We start from the raw sequence: 17,494 nt of genomic DNA on the forward strand, positions 1-17,494 counted from the left end.
AGCAACTCAATGGGCCAGGCAACATCTAAGGAAAAAGCAACACACTAAAGTTGCTGGTGAACGCAGCAGGCCAGGCAGCATCTCTAGGAAGAGGTACAGTCGACGTTTCGGGCCGAGACCCTTTGTCCTGCTGCGTTCACCAGCAACTTTAATGTGTGTTGCTTGAAATTCCAGCATCTGCAGATTTCCTCTTGTTTGTATTTTTAAATCTAAGGGAAAATCTTTTTTCCATTGATGCTGCCTGGCCTGCTGAGTTCCTCCAGCATTTTGTGTGTTGCTACCTGTTTACAGGTTGTTGTTTTGACAACAAATTTGAGGAAAGAATGAAGTTTATAATAAGTCTCCAGTTTTCGGTGCAGTTGGTCTTTAATGTACCTTTGCATTGCACTGCAGTTCTGCCCATCTTCCACCAGGAGGTGCTTCACATAGACTGTCCATTTCCAAGAACTGGTGACGTCCAGTGGCAGAAACTGGTACTGCAATCAGAGGTGCATTACTGGTTATTAAACTGTGCTGCTTGATTGTATTGCAGTTTCAAAGCAGAACTGTGGATTTGAGTCTGTAGGGTCATGTGGACACTGCAGACACCACTGGAACCTTTTTGTTCTTTGACAAGAAAGGATGTTATTTTATTTTGGAAAAGACATTGTTAAGAATGGTGCATTTTGAAGTAATTAAGGTATGTGAACTAATTCTCCAGTGAAATACATGCCTCATTCTCAGTATTGAGTGGAGTAGTGTAAGTTCCAGTTAATCAGATTGTGAACAACTGAAATACAATATCATAGCAAATGTGTGGATGTACAGGCACCAACATAACCAGAATAAAACTGGAATGCACAACAAGGGGCAAAGACTCATGGTAAGTATTTAACTGCTTCAGGCTTAGATGAGAAATAAAGGGTTGCAAATTGTTGGAGTTCTTTACCTTGGTGAACTCCAAATACTTAGTTATTGTGTGTATTTAATCCTAAGAGCTCGGCAGCTGAAAAGAATGGAGTTTGTATGTAAAGTGAATTAACTTTATTCAGGACCACATTCAGTGAGCATACTCCACTGCGTATATGTGTCAGATTTTAGCTTTGACCTGACTGAGAGCATTGATCTGTGTTTTAGTTCCATTTGAAGAAGCAACAAAGGAAGCCCAGTATTAGTGATTTTTGCAAAATCTTCTAGTTGGTACTGAAATATCCTGAAAGCAACCAAACTTATTACTCTGTTCTCATCAACCTTTAACACCTCTAATGCAGCAGAACTGTTCCAGCACAATTCACCAGAGTGTTACTAAGAAAGAAAAATAGGCTTGATCATAGGATGTTTTTGTGTGGTACTTTGGAAGAAAAGCAAAGATGATTTTTGTTGGGGAAGGACCTTTCTCTTTGGAACAATGGAGACAGAGAATGACTTGATTGAGGTATACAAGATGGTGAGAGAGATCAATTGATTGAATAGCCAGAAACCATTTTTCCCCAGGATGATGATGGTTAATATGAAGAAGCATAACTTTAAGGTAACTGGAGGAAAGTATAAGGGGGAAGGATATCAAAAGCAATTTTTATTTTTTCGCAGAGATTGTGGTGAGTGCATGGAATGCCCTGCCAAGTGTGGTAGAGGCAGATACATTAGGGGCATGTAATGCACAGGCGTGATAGAAAAATTGAAGACTATGTAGGAGGAAAGGGTTGGATTGATCTTGTAGTTTGTTAAAAGATAAGCACAACATCTTGACCTGAAGTCCCTGTACTACTTTAATTTTCTATGATCTATGTTATATGAAATTCCAAGTCTTCAGTGCTGGGCAGCAAAAAACATAGTTAAATTCAGAAAGGGTACAGAAGAGCCATGAATATTTTTTGAAAGTCCAATTTTTTTTGAGCTAATGAGTCAAAGTAAAACTGCAAATGAGTTTGCAAGTTCTGGGAATATGAAGGGTTAACTACTAAAGCACAATTAACATGAGTTTGAGAATGAAACTAGAGGATGGAAATCATTGTTACGAAATGGTTAATAAGCAATTTCAATCTCTCATGGCTTCAAGTTTGGAGACAGGTAATGCACTCAAGTCATATGGTATCACTATCTTATCTGGCCAATGTGCTAGTCCTTGATTGAAGGATAAATACTAAATACTTTTTTTTACTTCCGTTACGCAATGTGCTTTCCAGAGTTCTGTAAGGTGACTATGAATCGTAGCACAAAGTATGCTTTTGTAGTTCTCATGGAGTAGAAAAACCTTTAGCTATTATACAATGTAGAGAATACCGATCAAGAACTTATTAACTAAGATTGTACTTCATACCTTTCCAATTTCCATAACAATCGGTAACTGCCCCCAGTTACTTGCAACTTTTGATGTGTCACTCTGTCTGTACAGGAAATCTTAAGTTGCATTGAGCAGGAAAATTGAATGAATAATTAACAGTGCTTCCTGACATAACACAAAATAACCTAAAATAGCTTATTCTGCTATTTAATTGCTTAGCTGAAAGTAAGGAGTTTCTGGGGTCTAACTCATCTTTGCAAATCTTTCAAGTGACTTTTCAAATGAATAGATAATATTCCAAGTTTTGTCTATTCCAAGTCAAACAAAACGAGCTGAGGAGGAAGCATCTGTAAGAGAAAGGGCAGTTTCCCTAAAACGTGATTTTCTCCAGCAAGCTTTTTTTTTGCTCCTGGTCCCAGCATCTGCAACCTCTTGTGTACCCTCTTTTAACTTATCTATTTCGTTAAGTTATTTTATCTCTCATCTCCAAAAAAGCCTGTGATTCTTTTCTCTTCCTTGTGATTCCTTCAATACTGGATCAACCTCTAGGCTTTCTCTGTTTTGGATGATGTGCTTTAATATATACTTAGTGGTCTCATAGGCTCTAAATTTTTGGCTTGAATTCAACTAGTTCAGCAAAGTTTGCTGATGGGCTTTTTTGATATCTGAACTGATACATTCAGTATCAAGTCAAAGCATCAGCAAGTCCTTTCCTTCCACCGATGCTGCGGCTCAACCGCTGATTTTGTCCAGTAACTTATTTCACATTACGGCATCTGCACTCTGTTGTGTCTGCATTCAATATCAGACATGTTGGCATTTTTAGATATCATTCAGCCACATGCATGGTTACTTCTAAACTGATCATGGGTTGATTCCGTTGTCTCTCGTGTGGAGCATTTTACACTCTGCTTTTAAATTCATGCTGCCCACACTTTCTTCAGTTGGTTTCAGGACTTGTAGTATCTTTGTATTATGACTTTTTTTCTCGTATCCACCCATCATGGTACCTGTTGCCAATTGCACTGTTCCTGAAATGATTACTGCAATTTTAAATGCTGCCACACAACAGTACTTATCTCCGCCAGGCAGCGGCAATGAAAAATGTGCTGCAATTTAATAGAGATCTGCTCACTGGATCCGACTTTCCATTGGAGTAGTTAAAAGTCAGTGTGATTCTTTGGCTCTCTAACGCCACCAAATGGCCAACATAATGACATTCCAGAAGTTTGGAATAAAATTGAGGTAGAACTGCATATGTCCAAATGCATCTGACTGTTAGCAATCTCTAGCTGACAATGATTAAAAATTCATTTTTAATCCCTTGAAGTATTTGTATGATTTGGTTCAAATGATGTCCATTTTTTATTCTGTGACCATGTGATAAGGACCAAGGGTATTTATTGGTAAGTGTTACAAGTCACTTTTGGATGAGGTAAGTTCAAGGAAGGTCTAAATTATTTTGTGATTCCACTCCATTACATATCTTACCCGAATTGGGTTTATTATCACCGGCCCGTGGCCTGAAATTTGTTAACTTAGCAGCAGTTCAATGAAATACATAATACAGAAGAAATAATTAAGAATAATAAATCAATTACAGTAGAGTATATGTATATTGAATAGATTTCAAATTGTGCAAAAAACAAATATATTAAAAAGTGAGGTAGTGTCCAAGGGTTCAATGTCCATTTAGGAATCGGATGGCAGAGGGGAAGAAGCTGTTCCTGAATCGCTGAGTGTGTGCCTTTAGCCTTCTGTACCTCCTGCCTGATGGTAACAGTGAGAAAAGGGCATGCCCTGGGTGTTGGAGGTCCTTAATAATGGGCGCTGCCTTTCTGAGACACTGTTCCTTGAAGATGTCCTAGGTACTTTGTAGGCTAGAACCCGAGATGGAGCGGATTAAATTTACAGCCCTCTGCAGCTTTAGTCCTGTGCAGTAGCCCCGCCCCCCCCCGCAACCCCATACCAGATAGTGATGCAGCCTGTCAGAATGCTTTGCACTGTTCATCTATAGAAGTTTTTGAGTGTATTTGTTGACCTACTAAATCTCTTCAAACTCCTAATGAAGTATAGCCACTGTCTTGTCTTCTTTATAACTACATCGATATATTGGGAATAGGTTAGATCCTCAGAGATCTTGACACCCAGGAACTTGAAACTGCTCACTCTCTCAACTTCTGATCCCTCTATGAGGATTGATGTGTGTTCCTTCATCTTGCCCTTCCTGAAGTCCACAATCAGCTCTTTCGTCTTATTGACATTGAGTGCCAGGTTGTTGCTGCGGCAACACTCCACCAGTTGGCATATCTCGCTCCTGTATGCCCTCTCATCATCACCTGAGATTCTACCAGCAATGATTGTATCATCAGCAAATTTAAGCTACACCTAGCCATACAGTCATGGGTATATAGAGAGTAGAGTAGTGGGCTAAGCACACACCCCTGAGGTGCACCAGAATTGATCATCAGCGAAGAGGAGATATTATTACCAATCCACACAGATTCTGGTCTTCCGGTTAGGAAGTCAAGGATCCAATTACAGAGGGAGGTATAAAGGCCCAGGTTCTGCAACTTCTCAATCAGGATTGTGGGAATGATATTAAATGCTGAGCTATAGTCGATGAACAGCATCCTGACATTGGTGTTTTGTGTTGTTCAGGTGTTTTAAAGTCATGTGAAGAGCCACTGAGATTGCGTCTGCCATTGACCTATTGTGGCGATAGACAAATTGCATTGGATCCAGGTCCTTGCTGAGGCAGGAGTTCAGTCTAGTCATGACTAACCTTGCAAAGCATTTCATCACTGTAGATGTGAGCGCTACTGGGCAATAGTCATTAAGGCACCTCACATTATTCTTCTTAGGCACTGGTATAATTGTTGCCTTTTTGAAGCAAGTGGTAACTTCTGCCAGTAGCAGTGAGAGGTTGAAAATGGCCTTGAATACTCCTGCCAGTTGGTTGGCAGAGGTTGATTAGCAATTTCAAAAGCTAATCAAACAATAACACACAGTTTGGCAGCTGAAGGACTAGCCTGTTAGGATGAAAGAGAAATGAGGAAAATTACTACATCACCTGTCTGCACTTCATTTGCCCAATGGTCACATGTGTCCTTAGAGCAAATAGCCAAGGTATGGAAGTGATACAGTCTAATAGTTTCTAAAATTAGACAAGGCAAACAACAAATCCATAGATCTTCAATGAAATATTAATATTCCTTGCATGAGACTACATGAAACCTTGTATTACACTGCTAATGATGCAAGTCATAAGCAGATGGTGTAATAGCATTATAAAAGTATACTTCGGAGTGTATTTACATACTCTTATCAATGAGCAAGTACTTTCAAACTAGTGTGTGCGAGTCTGGGGCATTATCACATTACTAAAGCATGTTTGGCACTTTGAATTCCGAGGGGGACCAATATACTTGCGGGCAAGTTTGTTAAAGCTGTTGCGGAGGGTTTAAACTAATTTGGCAGAGGGATTGGAACCAGAGTGACAGAGCTGGGGTTGAGGCAGTGTGTAGTGAGACTGCTAGCAAGGAGAGTTTGTGCTTGAGCCCACTAGAGGATCAGCTATTCTGGACTGAGTCTTCTGCAATGAATTCGAATTGATTAGTGAGCTTAAGGTAAAGGAACCCTTATGGATGAGTGATCAAAACATGGTCGAATTCACCCTGCAATTTGAGAAGGAGAAGTTAAAGTCAGATTTATCAGTATTATAGTGGAGTAAAGGGAATTATGGACTCATGAGAGAGGAGCTGGCCAAACTTGATTGGAGGGGCACTAGCAGGGATAATGATAGAGCAACACCAGCTGGAATTTCTGGGAGCAATGCAGAAAGCACAGGATAGATGCATCCCAAATAAGTAGTAGTATTCTAAAGGCAGGTTGACACAACCGTGGCTGACAAGAAGTCAAAGCCAACACAAAAGCTAAAGAGAGGGCATATAATAGAGCAAAAAAGTAGCATGAAGTTAGAGGACTGGAAAGCCAAACTAATGGAAGACAACTTTTTAAAAAGGCCATAAAGAAGAAAAAGAATACGAAGTTAAGCTAACCAATAATTTTAAAGAGGATACCAAAAGTTTCTTCAGATATATAAAATGTAAGAGATGCAAGAGTAGGTATCAGACTGCTGGAAGATTGTGCAGAAGAGGTAGTAATGGGGGACAAAGAAATAGTGGATAAACTGAATAAGTATTTTGCAACAGTCTTCACTGTGGAAGACACTAACAGTATACTCGAAGTTCGAATGTCAGTGGGGAGAAGTGAGTGAAGTTGCCATTACTAGGGAGAAGGTTCTTGGGAAGCTGTAAGGTCTGAAGGTAGATAAGTCACCTACCATCAGATGGTGTACTCCTAAGGGTTCTGAAAGAGGTGGCTGAAGAGATTGTGGAGTCATTAGTAATGACCTTCCAGGAATCGATAGATCCTGGAATGGTTCCGGAGGACTGGAAAATTGCAATTGTCACTCCACTCTTCAAGAAGGGAGAGAGGCGTCAGAAAGGCAAGTTAGTCTGACTTCTGTGGTTGAGAAGATGTTGGAGTCAATTATTAAGGATGATGTCTCAGGGTACTTGGAGGCTCATGATAAAATACGCCATAGTCAGCATGGTTTCCTCAAGGAAAATCTTGCCTGACAAATCTGTTGGAATTCTTTGAAGTAACAAGCAGGATAGACAAAGGAGAATCAGTTGATGTTGTATACTTGGATTTTTGGAAGGCCTTTGACAAGGTGCCACACATGAAGCTGCTTAACAAGCTGTGAGCCCATAGTATTACAGGAAAGATTCTAGCATGGATAAAGCAGTGGCTGATGGGCAGGAGGCAAAGAGTGGGGATGAAGTGAGCCTTTTGTAGCTGGCTGCCTAGGATCAGTAGTGTTCCACTGCGGTCTGTGTTGGGATTGATTCTTTTTACATTACATGTCATTGATTTGCATGATACAATTAATGGCTTTGTTGCAAAGTTTGAAGACAGGTGGAGGGGCATGTAGTTTTGAGAAAGTAGAGAGGCTATAGAAGGACTTGAATTAGGAGAATGGGCAAAGAAATGGCAGATGGAATGCAGTCAGGAAGTGTATGGTCGTGCGCTTCAGTAGAAGAAATGAAAGGGTTAACTACTTTTGAAATGGAGAAAAAATACAAAGCAAAGTGACTTGGGAGCGCCTGTGTAGGATTCCCTGAAGGTTAATTTGCAGGTTGAGTCTGTGCTGAGAAAGGAAAATGTGATGTCAGCGTTCATTTTGAGAGGACTACAATATAAAAGCAAGGATGTAAAGTTAAGGCTTTATAAAGCACTGATGGGGCCTCACTTGGAGTAAAGTGAGCAGTTCTGAGTCCCTTATCTAAGAAAGAATGTGCTGATATTGGAGTGTTCACAGGTGGACTATGAAAATGATTCTGGGATTGAATGGCTTATCATAGTCATAGTCATACTTTATTGACCCCGGGGGAAATTGGATTTCATTACAGTTGCACCATAAATAATAAATAGTAATAAAACCATAAATAGTTAAATAACAATATGTAAATTATGCCAGGAAATAAGTCCAGGACCAGCCTATTGGCTCAGGAAAATATGTAAATGATGCCAGGAAATAAGTCCAGGACCAGCCTATTGGCTCTCCAAGGGAGGAGTTGTAAAGTTTGATGGCCACTGACAGGAATGACTTCCTATGACGCTCTGTGTTGCATCTTGGTGGAATGAGTCTCTGGCTGAATGTACTCCTGTGCCTACCCAGTACATTATGTAGTGGATGGGAGACATTGTCCAAGATCGCATGCAACTTGGACAGCATCTTCTTTCCAGACACCAGCGTCAGAGAGTCCAGTTCCATCCCCACAACATCACTGGCCTTACAAATGAGTTTGTTGATTCTGTGGTGTCTGCTACCCTCAGCCTGCTGTCAAAGCACACAACAGCAAACATGATCGCACTGGCCACCACAGAACATCCTCAGCATCGTCCAGCAGATGTTAAAGGACCTCAGTATCCTTTGACACATATTGACATATGACATATAGTTGATGGCTCTGGGCCTGTAGTCACTGGAATTCAGAAGAACTGGCAGGGGGGAGTTGGGGGGGGAAGGATCTCACTGAAATCTATTGAATGTTGAAAGGTCTCGATATAGTGGATGTGGATAGGATGTTTCCTTTGGGAGAGTCTCAGACCAGAAGACACAGCCTCTGAATAGAGTGGTGTCTTTTTAGAATGGAGATGAGGACTTTCTTTAGTTAGAGAGTGGTGAATCTGTGGAATTTAGTGCTCTGGTGGCTGTGGAGGCCAAGTCATTGGGTATATTTAAGGCAGGGGTTGATAGATTCTTGATTAGTCAGGGCGTGAAATGATACAGGGAGAAAGCAGGAGACTGGAGCTGAGAGGGAAAATGGATCAACCATGATGAAATGGTGGAGCAGACACGATTGTCCAAATAGCCTAATTTTGCTCCTATGTCTTATGGTATTCAACAGATCCATGCATTCCTTCCTAGTTTTGCATCATAGCTCTTAGTGGTTGCAACATTTTAACCAGGTGAAACTAAAGACAGTCCTGCCTAAATTCCACCAGCATGTTGATTTTGCTACCAGAGGTGAAGATACACTAGACCTGGTTTACACGAACATACTACGTACCTATAAAGTAGTCCCATTTACCACATTGGACTCTCAGATCACGTATCTGTAATATTAATTCCAGCCTACAAACCAGTGATCAAACAAGCGCTAAAGGTGGTGAAAACCTAGCGGGATGGTGCATTCTCTGAAATGCAGGACTGCTTTAATAATAGGAACGGGAGAATGTTCAGGGAGGCCGCCACCTATGGCAACTATGTTAACATCGAGGAATATGTGGATGCTGAGACCAGCTACATGTTGCCATCACTGAACACATGCGGGTGAGGGCAACTCAGAAGCCATGGTTTACCGCAGAGGCCCGTACCCGGCTGAGGGACAGCAAAGCTGCCTTTAGATTGGGGGATGCGACAGCTCCCAAGGAAGAAAAAACTGTGCTTTCCCGCTCCATCAGGAAGGCAAAATGGGAGCATTCTCAGAGAATTTACTGTCGCTTCTGCGATATCAGAGACACGAGGCGCATGTGGCAGGGAATTCACAGGATTTGAGTCTACCCTGCGTGTCAGTGACCAGGATGCTTCTCTCCCTGAGAGGCTGACTGTCTTCTACGCCCGGTCTGATGCGCAGAACAAAGTGCTAGTGAGGAAGGCAGCCCAGGGGAGCGGACGCTCCGTCTGGCTGAAGCTGAGGTGAGGCACACCCTGTCCAGATTTACCCCACGCAAAGCTGCGGGGCCTGGTAATATACCAGGTCAAGTTCTGAAAGACTGCGCAGCCCAGCTGACGGATATATTCAACATCTCTGTAGAACAAAACATTGTCCCCTCGGTTCTCAAGGTGGCAACTTTCGTTCCAGTGCCAAAGGCGGCGACGGTATCCTGCCTAAATCACTATCGTCCGGTGGCATCAACATCAACCATCATGAAATGCTTTGAGCGGCTAGTCATGGCTTTCTCCCGGCTACACTGGACCTTTTCCAGTTCGCTTATCACGCAAATCGATCCACTGATGATGCAATAGCCACTGCTGTCCGCTTTGTCCTGAGCCACCTGGAAAACAATGTCTCAGACGCCAGACTGCTGTTTATAGACGTCAGTTCAGCGTTTAACACCATCATACCCCAGAAACTGGCAGGGAAATCGTCCTCGCTGGGTCTCAACACCTCCCCCTGCACCTGGATACTGGATGTCCTAACAGTAAAGTCACAGTCAGTCCGTGTGAGCAGTAACGTCTCTCGTCCCATTACGCTGAGCACTGGCGCTCCCCGGGGCTGCGTGCTCAACCCCCTGCTGTTCACACTGCTGACGCACGACTGTATCGCAGGATCCAGCTCAGACCGTGTCATCAAGTTTGCGGATGGCACAACAATGACGGGTCTTATCAAGAGCAGTCCTGAGTTAGAGAGCAGAGAGAAAGTGGGGCGGCTGGCGGATTGGTGTGAGGAGAACAACCCAAGTCTGAACGTGAAGACGACAAAGGAAATTATTGTAGACTTCAGGAACTACTATGTCGTCTCAGGCCTAGGGGGCTGGCGTCAGGCACGATGACAGACTCTCCACTTCTCCCCCTCCCTCATCAGTATGTTCAGTTCATGTACATTAGCCGCGCCACTGCCTTCTAGGAGCGTGTTGACCATAGTCTTGGGAGGGCGCCCAGGGTTCATCCTCCCGTGCTTGGACTCCCATATGATGACTAGGCTGGCAGATAGCTCGGGGTGGCGTAGACAGTGCCCCGCTAGTTGCAGTCTTCTCGCCTCGATTCTAGTGGTGAGCATCGGTAGGTTGTTATAGGGCTCGACATTCATTATGTGCTGTAGCCAACTCAGGTCAAGAGCCATCCGGAGCATTCGTGTATAGCAACCATCTAGAGACTTTCGCATAGTCTTGGTGAGTGTCCACGTCTCGCATCTGTATGTGAGAATGGACTCTATGACTGCTATGAAAATCCTCTTTTTAAGCCCTCTGGTCAGGTTCGACTTCCAGATTTCCTTCATGTCGTTCATAGCCCTCCACGCCAGCGCCTCCCGTATCTTTATGTCCTTCTCCAAACTCATCATTCTTGACCCCTAGGTATTTGTAGTCAAATTTTCTTAATGGTAGCATTCTGTACGGTTTTGAGAGTACCTTCGTCGCAGTTAAACGCCATGTACTCTGTCTTTTCAGCGTTTAGGTGAAGTCCAACTTTATTGCATGCAATTTCCACTTTTGTCAGCAGCTGCTGTGCTTCCTTCATCTGGTCAGACCCTTTTGGTTTGCCCTGGTTTTATGGTAAAACCAAGCTTGTCATGATCTTTGGTAGCTTGACGCAGAAGGTAATCAAGGACGATTATAAAGATGTAGGGTGCCAGAGTGTCTCCTTGCAGCACACCAGCTCGGAGCTGAAACCCTGCTGTTTCTCTGTTTGGTGATACAACTTTCGCCATGGTTTTGGTATAGCTGGACTCTATTGCTCTCAGTAGACGGTCTGGTACTCCATAAGCTTTCAGGATCTTCAGCAATTTTACCTCGGTGAATGAAGTCAAAGGCTTCGCAAAAATCGATGCAAGTAAACACGGCTGGTAGGTGGTCTTCTTGACTTCCTCGATGATCCTACCGAGAGCAAGTATTTGCATTACTATTGTGCGCTTCTGCCGAAAACCATTCTGATTGAATCTTAGCTTAGGGTCAATGGCGGTGCGAATCCTGTTCATGATCATCCAATTGTATAGCTTTGCTAAGTTGCAGGTCAAGCTGTTACCGCGGTAGTTATCTGTCTTTGTGAGGGATCCAGACTTGGGGACTGGGAGATTAATATCCCTTAATATTACCTCCTCGAACTAGAAGGCAGAAGTATGCTCCAATTCGTAAAAAAAATTGAGGCAAGCAAGGCTCCTTGACCCCACCCCCCCCCCGCCTCCACAATTTTAGCTGCGTTTTACGTAAGCATCATTGAGAGCGTTCTGACAAGTTGCATCTCCATCTGGTATGCGAGCAGTGAGCATCGGACCAGAAGTCCCTACAAAGCGCTGTGAGAACAGCTCAGAGGATCATAGGGGTCTCCCTACCGTCCATCGGGGACACATCAGGTGCGCTGTGTACGCAGGGCCCTTAGTATTATTAAGGATCCACCTATCCATTCAGCATCCTCTTTGACTTTCTACCATCCGGCAGGAGACTACGATTCATAAAAACAGGAACGGTCAGGATGAGAAACAATTTCTTCCCCCAGGCCATTAGGTTCGGAACTCCCCGCCGCCTCGTATTCGAAGTGTCACTGGTTAATGTGTTCCGTACCTTACAGTATTTAATATTTATGCACTTCATTTTGTAATTCATGTGTGATTCATCTGTAGATTTTATCCTTAACTTCATAAGTTATCATGTGTATGTGTACTACTGTGCTTTACACCCTGGTTCGGAGAAACGTGATCTCGTTTCTATTTAAATTATATACGTTATATACACGTATGCAGTTCAATGACAACAAACTTTTCTTGACTTGAAAATCAAATTTCAAAGGATAGAAATTGTCTTTTAATGGCCAGTTCGTTGCTTCTTTAAAATACTGAATCCTTAACCCAGCAATGGTTAGGAACTCCAAATTGAAAGTAACACCATAACCCAACACAAAATGCTGGAGCAGCTAGGCGAGACAGGCAGCAACTATGGAGGGGAATGAAAAGTTGATTTTCAGGCCGAGACCCTTCATCGGGTCTGGAAAAGAAGCCAGAATGAAAAGGTAGCAAGCAGTGAAGGACAAAATGGCAAGTAATAGGTGAGCCTGGTGAGAGGGGAAGGTATGTGGGTGGGATGAAGTGCGAAACCAGGAGGTGATTGGTCAGTCCTGGTGAGAGGGGAAAGTGATGTGGGTGGGATGAAGTGAGAAACCAGGAGGTGATTGGCCAGTCCTGGTGAGAGGGGAAGGTGATGTGGGTGGGATGAAGTGAGAAACCAGGAGGTGATTGGTCAGTCCTGGTAAGAGGGGAAGGTATGATGTGAGAAGCCAGGAGGTGATTGGTCAGTCCTGGTAAGAGGGGCAGGTATGATGTGAGAAGCCAGGAGGTGATTGGTAGAAGAGGCAAAGTGCTGAAGAAGGAGGAATCTGCTGGAAAGGACACTGGACAATGGAATAAAGGGAAGGAGGTGGGATACCGGAGGCTGGTGAAGTGCGGATCATGAGGGCAGGGAAGAGGAAGAGAAGGGCTATTAGGATGAGGGAAAGCAAAAGATGGGGGGTGTGTGTGTGGGGGGGGGGAGAAATGAGGAAAACAGAAAAATAGTTTACCAGAAGTTAAGAGAAATCTATGTCGATGCCATCAGATGGGAAATCACCAAGACTGAACATGAGATGTTGCTTGTCCAACCATGGTCTACTGTCTTCTCCTACCAGATTCCTTCATCTTTAGCCCTTTGCCTCTTCCCTCTGTCACCTCCTAGCTTCTCACATTATTCCTTTTCATCCCCCTTCCCCATCCACCTACTTTCCCCCATCACCCTGACTCCCCCATTACCTGCCAGCTTGTGCTGTTCCCCATCCCCCTACCCTTGTAGTTGGCTTCTTCCCCCTTCCTTTCCAGTCCTGATGAAGGGTCTCGACCCGAAAGGTCAACTCTTCATTTCCCTCCATCGATGCTGTTGAGTTCCTCCAGTATAATGTGTGTTGCTCAAGATTTCCAGCATTTGCAGATTCACGTCTCCACTATAATGTAACAAATCTAACACAGATGAGCAAATATATGGATTGCACCTTGAATGCATTCCATATGAAAACTGTCAATCTGAATATGTTCTGCAGTTTCATTACTTTGTAATTAAAATTAAAAAATGGTTAATTCAGGTTTATGTTGCTCTGGCTATTCAATACATCTCTTCCAAGTGGTGTAAAATAAATGAAAGCAAGAATCTGGGTCCTTTTAAATTTCAAAGTTGGTTTCAGTGTGATGGAACCAATGGGTTTAAAAGAACAGGTGTTTTTTTCTGTAGGGTTGCTTCACCTTTAACTGCCCCAAGTGTGTCGAGGAGTGGCCTTGGTAGGAAGTGTGTCAACTTGATTGCCTGACAGAGGAAAAATGGATATCTTATGAAATGCAACTATGCAAATTAATAAGCAATGGGGCAAAGTCATACCAAAAGGTGAGTTATGATTTCTGAGTTTTAATGGAATTTTGAAACTTAATGTTGTAAGAAATAGTTCTTGTCTCTTCCCTTTTATTTAAACATCATATAAACCCTCCATTGTTTCATACTTCCTGGATAGTTAAATCAGAAGAAATGAATTTTATTAGATGGTTGGTGTCCTGTTGACTTTGGTATGTTGGTTAAATAATTGAATGCAAACTATTATTTTAGAAGTGATTGTACAGAATTTTGGAGTCGGAAAGAGAATCGAGTTTCAGAAGAGTTACTAATGAAATCATGAGGAGAGAGTAATTTAGTTTTTCTTTTTTTTGATTCTGGTGTTATGAATGAACAAAAAGAAACTCAGAGAGGTCAAATGCAAGCAGCACGGAGATAAGCTTGTGTAAATGTTGGAATTCCCAATAGTTTTAATTGTAGTAGAGATGCAGGGTGTGATGGAAATGAAAATTGTATATGTAGCTAGCATGAGTTAAGAAACAATCATGTGGGACTTAATTCTACATTGACCAAACCTACTAAATATGCAGTAATTGTCAAGTCACAAATTCAAAGAAAAATTTAGGAAGTTTTATAGCTCAGCATATTGAGGAACCAATGAAGGGACAGGCAGAAAGGGTTTTTAATGGGACTTAAGAGATCAATGATATAGAATCTTATATTAAAATTAAAAGCTCAGTCTAAAACTTGGGTGAACAAATTATGAAGGCATGAGTTACACAATTGACTATGAAAGATAAGGAAACTACACTTGAAAAGTAGTTTGTCCCCACCTTTGCAGAAGGACCTATTGGAAATAGTAAACAGCTGAAGTTTCTTTTGTTAATGAAAAACGCAAGGAAATAGATTTATAAGTAAGTGTCAGGGTGCTGAGACACACTAAACTTTTGATTAGACCACAATTGGGATATTGGGTATGGTTCTGGAAGGCTGTGAAGGCCTTGGAAGGGTGCAAAAGCAGTTAACCGGGATGTAGCCTGGGTTGAAGAGTATTAGCTGTAAGGAGATGTTAGAGAAACTTTGATTGTATTCTCCACAGTTTTGGAGTCCGAGGGGTGACCTGATAGATTATAAAATTGTGAGAAACAAAGATTTGGTGGATAGTTGGTTCTTCTCAAAGATTAGAGGGCATAGTTTTAAAGTTTACTGGAGATGTGCAAAGCATGTTTTTTTTTAATATACTGTGGTCTGTGTTTGGAATGTTCAGCCATGAGAGGTGGCGGAGTTGGATACAATGGTGACAGTTAAGAGCTATTTAGACAGATAGAAGATAAAGGAATATAGACCACGTACAGGAAAATGGGATTAGATTGAATTGGCATCATGGCTGGCACAGACATCATGGGCTGGAGGTCCTGTCGCTGTACTGGTCTTCTCCAAGGAGACTGATTAATCTCTAGGATCTGATGATTTATATCCTGTGGTTTTGACAGAAGTTGCTATGGAGATAATAAATCTCACCTGCCTAACACCTCCCCGGGACCCCTCCTCCTTCCCTTTCTCCTATCGTCCACGTTTCTCTCCTATCAGATTCCTTCTTTTCCAGCCCTTTATCTTTCCTACCCATCTAGTTTCACTTATCACCTTCTAGCTATTCTCCTCCCCCCCACCCCACCTATTAATTCTGGCATCTTCTCCCTTCTTCTCCAGTCCTGAAGAAGGGTCTCGGCCCGAAATGGCGAGTGTTGATTCATTTCCATAGATGCTGCCTGACCAGCTGAGTTCATCCAGCATCTTGTGTGTGTGTGTGTGTGTGTGTGTGTGTTGTGTGTATGTGTGTGTGTGTGTGTGTGTGTGTGTGTGTGGTGTGTGTATTTGTGCATGTGTGTGTATATTTGTGTGTGTGTTGCTTTAAATAACCTGACATGTTTGTCACAGACTAGATGTTGTCCCATTATTGGGATACCACTGTAGTGTAGCAATTCATGTGACACTATAACAGCTCAGTGGGTCACAGTTCGGAATTCAGTGCCGGCGTCCTCTGTGGAGAGTCTGTACATCCTCCCTGTGGAATGCGTGGGTTTCCCCCGGGTGCACCGGTTTCCTCCCACAGTCCAAAGACCTACCAGTTAGTAGGTTAATTGGTCACTGCAAATTGTCCCATGGGTAGACAAGGATCAACTCCTGCTTTTATTTTTCACATTCTTTATGCAAAGCCGGTAATGCCCCTCTCCATAATGCTCTGAGTGAGGGATAATTGAAGCCTTCAAAATAGAATACAATGGATTCCGGATAATTGGGATATATTGGGTCATCACCTTTTGCCCCAATTAGTTGAAGTCTCATGGAAATAGTTAAAAAGGTATAAAAAAGGTATAAAAACTGTTTAACTGAGTAACTAATTATGTATTTAAATTAAATACAGATAAATTACAACATTACCAATATCTCTACAGTACTATAAACCTGTGTGTTCATTCCTAATTGTGATCAATGGAAAATTTCATCCAATATATGCTCCTGGGTTCTTTTAATTGACTGTAAATGAACAAAATATGCACAGACTCCTAGTGCAGGATGATAATGGAGTGCCATCATGCAATGCTTTTGACAATTGCATCCTCTAAATCTTCAATTTCATTGTAACATTGATTGTTGATACTGTACCTTCAAATTCTTCATTATACCAAACTTGTTGAAGTAGTGAAAGTGCTTCATTTTCACTTCTGCCCATTTCTGGCATATCCAAACCTGAATGCTTGAAACTGTGTTTTGAACACAAACACATGCAGCTGACACTCTAAAAACTGTTTGCTCAAGGTTTGGTGTAGTGCCTAACTACCACACAAGTGCTTGCAACTGATGCTAGTTAGAAACTTTGACATTGGTCTCATGTCTCAGTTAATGTCCCAAATAAACTAACGGAATCCTGGCTATTTTCTTGATTAGTTTCTGTACTTTACGTAAGCAGCTGTCCTGATTAACCAATGGCCCAATTAACTGGAATCCATTGTATTATACAACAGCAGTTACTATGATAAGGAAACAAATGTACCTGCCAGGGTTCTTTATATTTGTGTCACTAATTCTTTTCATTCTGTCTCCCAGTGACCAGATTGTGGCCTTTATGTCCCAAGAATAAATTTGGAGAAGTCGTATGTTCAGTGCCTATCTTGTTCAGAAAAATCAAAGAAGCTCTCAGTTCTGTTGGGATTGTCTATGAGAGTGGAAAAACACTGATGCTCAGGCTGAATGCTGTAGTAGCAAGCCTTGCACGATGACAAATTTGCTTCTGAGCTGTGATACAATAAAAGATGAAGCTAATAGTGTTTGGATGTCCTAAAGTGCATTCTTGCCCCAAATGTGAGGTGTTAATATCACACTCCATAACAGGTTGTCCGGGTATATGCTGTCCCATTTGCTGTTATCAATTCTCTTACTGGTGCCTTGATTTAAATGGATTTTGTAGAAAGAGGTAGGCTGTTTTCACACATTGCCCTATAGCTGGATGGCAAAAGTTGACTGTCAAAAAAGTTTACAATAAATAAAAGGAAAGGCAAGTTGAGAATTCAGTTCGAGGTCTGATTGTGCCTCCAC

The 17,494-nt window shown here is 42.3% G+C and overlaps 1 long non-coding RNA gene across 1 annotated transcript; it reads left to right on the forward strand.

Annotated features, from left to right (window-relative positions):
• The first annotated feature begins 10,156 nt into the window (after nt 1-10,156).
• LOC134356113 (uncharacterized) lies at nt 10,157-17,188 on the forward strand. Its single transcript, XR_010020284.1, has 3 exons — nt 10,157-10,421; nt 13,805-13,954; nt 17,006-17,188. It is a non-coding gene; the product is annotated as an uncharacterized LOC134356113 (long non-coding RNA).
• The last annotated feature ends 306 nt before the right edge of the window (nt 17,189-17,494 follow it).

The sequence above is a fragment of the Mobula hypostoma genome, chromosome 14, assembly GCF_963921235.1.
Source record: "Mobula hypostoma chromosome 14, sMobHyp1.1, whole genome shotgun sequence".
In the NCBI taxonomy this organism is placed as follows: domain Eukaryota; kingdom Metazoa; phylum Chordata; class Chondrichthyes; order Myliobatiformes; family Myliobatidae; genus Mobula; species Mobula hypostoma.